Here is a 5,627-nt window from a genome sequence, read left to right as displayed (position 1 = left end):
CACACAGAACAACAGTCCGTGTGTGCTGTTAGTGAAGAACACGGAACAGCTATCCAGGATACCATCAAATAAAGTCTAACCGAAAATGTTGCTCACAATTTATCAAAAGTTCCAAGATGTGATCGCGTGCAGCTGTTTTTAGTGAACAAACTGAACTAATGTTGTGAAGAACTGTGAAAGTGTCTCAGTCTGTTTCAGGAAGCCAAAGAATATCAATATAAATGAATAGTAGTAATAATATAATTATTGTTATTGTTTTTAAATGATTTAATGTTGATATATGTTACTAGATGATTGAGTGCTGGACTCACCCGGAGCCCCAGTGATAGAAGACCCGGTCCTGATAGTACAGACACAGGAAGAGCCACACACTTGATGGTCTCCAGCCAGAAGATGACGAACAGGAACCAGACCGACGACAGCAGCAGCTCACACACCATCCTGACACCTACACACACACACACACACACACCAACAACATCTTCATCATCATCATCATCCTGACACCTACACACACACACACACACACCAACAACAACATCTTTGTCATCATCATCATCCTGACACCTACACACACACACCAGCATCTTCATCATCTTCATCATCATCATCATCCTAACACCTACACACAACACCAACACACACACACACACACAACACAATCCTGACACCTACCTTCATCATCATCATCATAAAAAACAACCATAAAACCACCATCTCACACATCACACACACCACACACACACACCAACAACAACATCTTCGTCATCATCATCATCATCCTGACACCTACACACACACACACACACCAACAACATCTTCATCATCATCTTCATCATCATCCTGACACCTACACACACACCCCAACATCTTCATCATCATCCTCATCATCATCCTGACACCTACACACACACACACACACCAACAACATCTTCATCATCCTCATCATCATCCTGACACCTAACATCTTCATCATCATCCTGACACCTACACACACACACACACACACCACACACACACACACCAACAACAACATCTTCATCATCATCATCTTCATCATCCTGACACCTACACACACACACACACACACACACACACACACACAACAACAACATGTTAAATCATCATCATCAGCATCATCATCACCGACACCTACACACACCACACACACACACACACACACACACCAACAACAACATCTTCATCATCATCCTCATCATCATCCTGACACCTACACACACACACACACACACACACCAACAACAACATCTTCGTCATCATCATCATCATCCTGACACCTACACACACACCCCAACATCTTCATCATCATCCTCATCATCATCATACCTGTGTCCTAAGAACAATAACCCCTCTTGTCTGAATGACTATCGTCCAGTTGCCCTCACATCAATAGTCATGAAGGTCTGTTCGAGGGACTGGTTAAAAACTACATTTGCTCCTCCATCCCGGATACTTTGGACCCTCTTCAGTTTGCCCTTCAATCTACGCCCCAAACAGATCTACTGAAGATGCCATCTCTCCACATCCTGCACTCCGCAAGTGATCTCCTCACAATCACACACATTGACAGCAGCGATGGGAACTATGTAAGACTGCTATTCAATCGACTATAGCTCAGCTTTCAATACTATAGTCCCCATCACGCTAGCTTCTAAACTCATGGGACCTCGGTCTAAGGACTCATCTTCACTCCTTCACTGGATTCAAGACTTCCTCTCACCGGCAGACCTCAAGTGGTAGAAAGTAGGCCAGTTCACCTCTAACTCCACTCCCCCCTGAACGTAGGAGCCCCACAGGGCTGTGTCCTGAGTCCCCTGCTCTTCTCTCTCTACACACATGACTGCGTGTCTTCCCACAGCTCCACATCTATTATCAGATGTACTGATGATACTGTGGTCCTGGGCCTCACTAACAACAACACCTACACCTACACACACCAACATCTTCATCATCATCGGATCTACACACAACAACAGAATGTCAGTCTGCAATAAACCACCTTGAATCAGTGAACGAGCTTGTGCGCGCTCTTTTCCCCGAGCTCGCGGACTGTGCGGATGTGATCGATGTATTATTAAATTCAATAGCAGATTTAACAGCGAAGCGCAGTTTCTATATTGACCTCTGATTCGCTGCTGAAGCGGTATCCGCTGTCCTGGGCATTGCGTCCGCTTCGCGCGCGCTCTTCCCTCTCCGCCCCAGCGTTCCAATAAAATCCTCAGGTGAAGAAGCATGATTTCAAATGTCCCTTCAACAGTCGGCGTTTAAGTTTAAATGTATTAAATAACGATGTTCATATTAACATTAAACCCATAATCACACATAAATAACTGAACCCCCCCATCAGCGGTAAAACCTCAGTACAGATGTAAAAAAAGAACAATTGAGGAGATGTTAATGATTCTAACCACCCAGCCAACATCCCTTGACATAACAAGTTATAAAAAATATCCTCTGCGCGGTATTGTCCGTGACAGTGGTCGGCTGTCGAAAACCGGATAGTGGAAGTCACTCGTACGGCTGTGTGAATTTTCGCTGGAGTCTTCTGAGTAATTTCATTTATTAGATGGTCTTTGTGTCGGGGTCACAGCAGTACGAACTACAGCTAACCAGCGTGTCCTCCCACAGTCCTCGGCTTCACGACAGCTTCCTGTAAATACGTAGATAAGGTGTCTTCTGATGTCTAGGAAATTGGCTGATTTCTGTCTGACATTGATTTTGTATGTTTGGACGACTTTTAATCAAAAGAAGAGAATCAGAGTCGCTCCCGTGATAGATGCCGAAAACTGATGGTGAGTGTTATTTCTATACTGTTTTATAATATTGTTTTCATATTCAATTTAAGTAATTTTTATGTGTTTTGTCCTTTTTTTTTTGTTATTTTGAAATATTTTTTGGTTTGGCTTTCTTTGATCTTTAGTTAATTAATTTTGTTGGGGCTTTTATATTTTTTATTGGATTACTATTTCTGTTTAGCCTTATTTTATTATTTATTTTAATTTATTTTTATTATTTTAAACTTTCATTTGTTTTTCATTTCATCTAATATTTAAATTTTTGTTTAAATTACACTGCTGTTCAAAAGTCGGATCGTAAGAATCCTAAGGTGTTTTTAAAGTCTGCTCATCGATCTGTTATTTATTTTGATCAAAACACAGAAAAATAGTATAAATATATTAGAATCTAAATATCTGTGTCTCTGTGTGGAATCTCTGTTAGAATGATGTATTGCTGTGATGTGCAGCTGTATTTCACATCATCTCCCCAGTCCTTCATTGTCACAGATCTTCTAGACATCCTTTAATATGATGATAACATCATGAGCGGAACTGGTTTTGTTTTGCTGTTGTCTCTCACATGAATTGAGAGCGGATCTGACGTGATCGTTGCTGGACTGGAGTACTGCGGAGCGACACACTCTCGCATAAGAGCGTATGTCTTCTGCCGGGAGGAAGCAGGGGATCGTGGGAAAAGGGAGAAAGGAGCGCGGCGCGCAGGCCCAAAGTGCGTCAGATTCCGCTCCTGAGGAGAGACGAGACGGAGGAGGCGAAGAAGAGAGCCAGCGTCACACGCCCTGACCGCGGAGCGGCCCCTGAGCGACGGCTTCGATACGGAGACCTGCGGGAGGGGCCGCAGGACCCGTTTCCGTCCTCTCTTTTTCGGGGATCGCCGCTCCCTGCCGTCCCGAAAGGTTTCTCCACCAAACTGCCCCCCTGGGCTGCGACACGGAGAGCAGGGCGTCCGGAAGCACCCGGACCCCCGGGCAGAAGATCCAGGATGAGTGGGCCAGTTTTTTCCCCAAAAGACCCACACCCAAAATCCTGTCCCCCCCCGCCGTCCCCGGGCGCAAGATCCTCCCAGCGAGTCATGCTGGCCAGTTTGTCCGTTCCCCGCCGGCTCGGACTGGCGCAGAAGTGGAAAACCCTCTCAAACAGCACACACGGGCTGCCCCATTTCTCAAAGCTCCGGTCCCGACTCCCCCCCCCCCCCAGGTGCACGCTTGCGGTGGGGGCCCGAGGAGGACCGCTTGGGGAGAGCGACGGCGGATTAGCATCGAGCAGGGAGTCAACCCTCCGCCAAAACGCTCAGATCCACACCTTTCGGAGGTGAGGGCGCAAATCAACCCCCCTTTACACAACGGGGACCCCCAAAGGCTACCCCGTGATGAAGGGTAGCCGGAAAAACGACGCCCCACGCTGCTGCTCCAGAGCTGCTTGGACACGCTCGATGAGGTCACCGCGTCCACCCCCTCCGTCTGACTTGACTCGGGGCCTGCGTCCCCCGGTCCCCGGGGCGTTTTCCCTCACCGGGCCCCGCGACTCTATCTCAGCCGGACAGTCCGGAATCACAAAAGGACTCCTCGCATTCACACGCAGTTTCGATTACATCCCGGCCTAGTCCCTGTCTGCTCCGGATCCAACCTCCCGTGCTACTGGGGCGTCATGGACCGATACCAGGCCGAAACGCTGCTGGAAGCCAAACCCAAGGCAGGGTTCCTCCTGCGCGACTCTGCACAAAGACTACCTTTTTCTCCTCAGCTTCCGGCGGTACGGACGCTCGCTGCACGCACGCATAGAGCAGTGGAACCATAACTTCAGCTTCGACGTGCACGACCCCAGTGTTTTTCCCGCGCCCAGCGTCACCGCCTGCTGGGCACTACAAAGACCCCAGCTCCTGCATGTTTCGACCGTTTGCTGTCGAACCCCATCCACCGCACCAGCCCTTCAGCCTGCAGCGCATCTGCCTCGCCGTCATCAGCAGCGCCACCACGTACAAACGGCATCAGCGCCCCGGCCGCTGCCCATCGCTCTGAAGGAGCACCTGAAGGAGTAACCACTACAAGCAGCTCTTTCGCATTTCCGCAGACGGCCACCTGGTGGGAGTACCGCGGGCTCGGGTACGGAGACCACAAGTGCCACGACGCGAGTGCCTTCCGACGCTCCCCCTTTTTGAGGTTTAAACGGTTACTATCGTCTGATGTCTTAACCCGAGCAAGCCTTCTTCTGTTAGAATGGTTTCTTTATCAAGACGAGTGCTGCATTTGGGTTCAGACCAAGAACATAAACTTTCCCATGGCCAAACCCTTACGCTGACCGCATGAATGTCCTTTTTTAAATGATATTAGCCCCACGTGTTTTATTCAGAAAATATTTTTAATGGACTTTTTTTTTTTTTTTTTTTAAGTTCCTCCGGGGATAATTTTAGAGTTTTTATCGTCCATTAAATTAAAAATGTTAATAATGTTTTATTTGAAACTGTGCCATTTTTGTTAAGTACCTATATATGCTATTTTTGTGTTTTTAATACAGATTTGGGTTAAAATTATCGCAAACATTGAACTGAAATGATATTGTTATTATAATAATACTGTGATTTTTCAGGAATGTGGCCATTTTCTGGTATATTATTAATAAATCAATAATGTTGACTGTGACCAGTTTTTTGCCAGGTCCACGGTTTTCCCCCGGGGAATCGGAAACTGAAACCACTGTCCCGCGGATTGAACGAGACCATTCATGTGATATTTATCTCCTGGAGTGTGATATCTCACCGACCCCCCTTCGTGCACCACTGGGGAATTTTTTGAGCTGTTTTTAATCCCGTCT

At 47.0% G+C, this 5,627-nt stretch overlaps 1 long non-coding RNA gene and 1 pseudogene across 1 annotated transcript; one reads left to right on the top strand and one right to left on the bottom strand.

Moving 5' to 3' along the window:
- LOC122147118 lies at window positions 1-2,051 on the bottom strand. The gene is made up of 3 exons (XR_006161439.1): window positions 2,021-2,051; window positions 312-448; window positions 1-25 (listed from the first exon to the last, which is right to left on the bottom strand). It is a non-coding gene; the product is annotated as an uncharacterized LOC122147118 (long non-coding RNA).
- Window positions 2,052-2,797: 746 nt separating this feature from the next.
- LOC122147067 lies at window positions 2,798-5,114 on the top strand (annotated as a pseudogene).
- The last annotated feature ends 513 nt before the right edge of the window (window positions 5,115-5,627 follow it).

The sequence above is a fragment of the Cyprinus carpio genome, chromosome A12 (assembly GCF_018340385.1).
Source record: "Cyprinus carpio isolate SPL01 chromosome A12, ASM1834038v1, whole genome shotgun sequence".
Lineage (NCBI taxonomy): Eukaryota > Metazoa > Chordata > Actinopteri > Cypriniformes > Cyprinidae > Cyprinus > Cyprinus carpio.
Note: the sequence above shows the minus strand (reverse complement) of the source record. Positions and strands in the feature narration are given on the sequence as shown.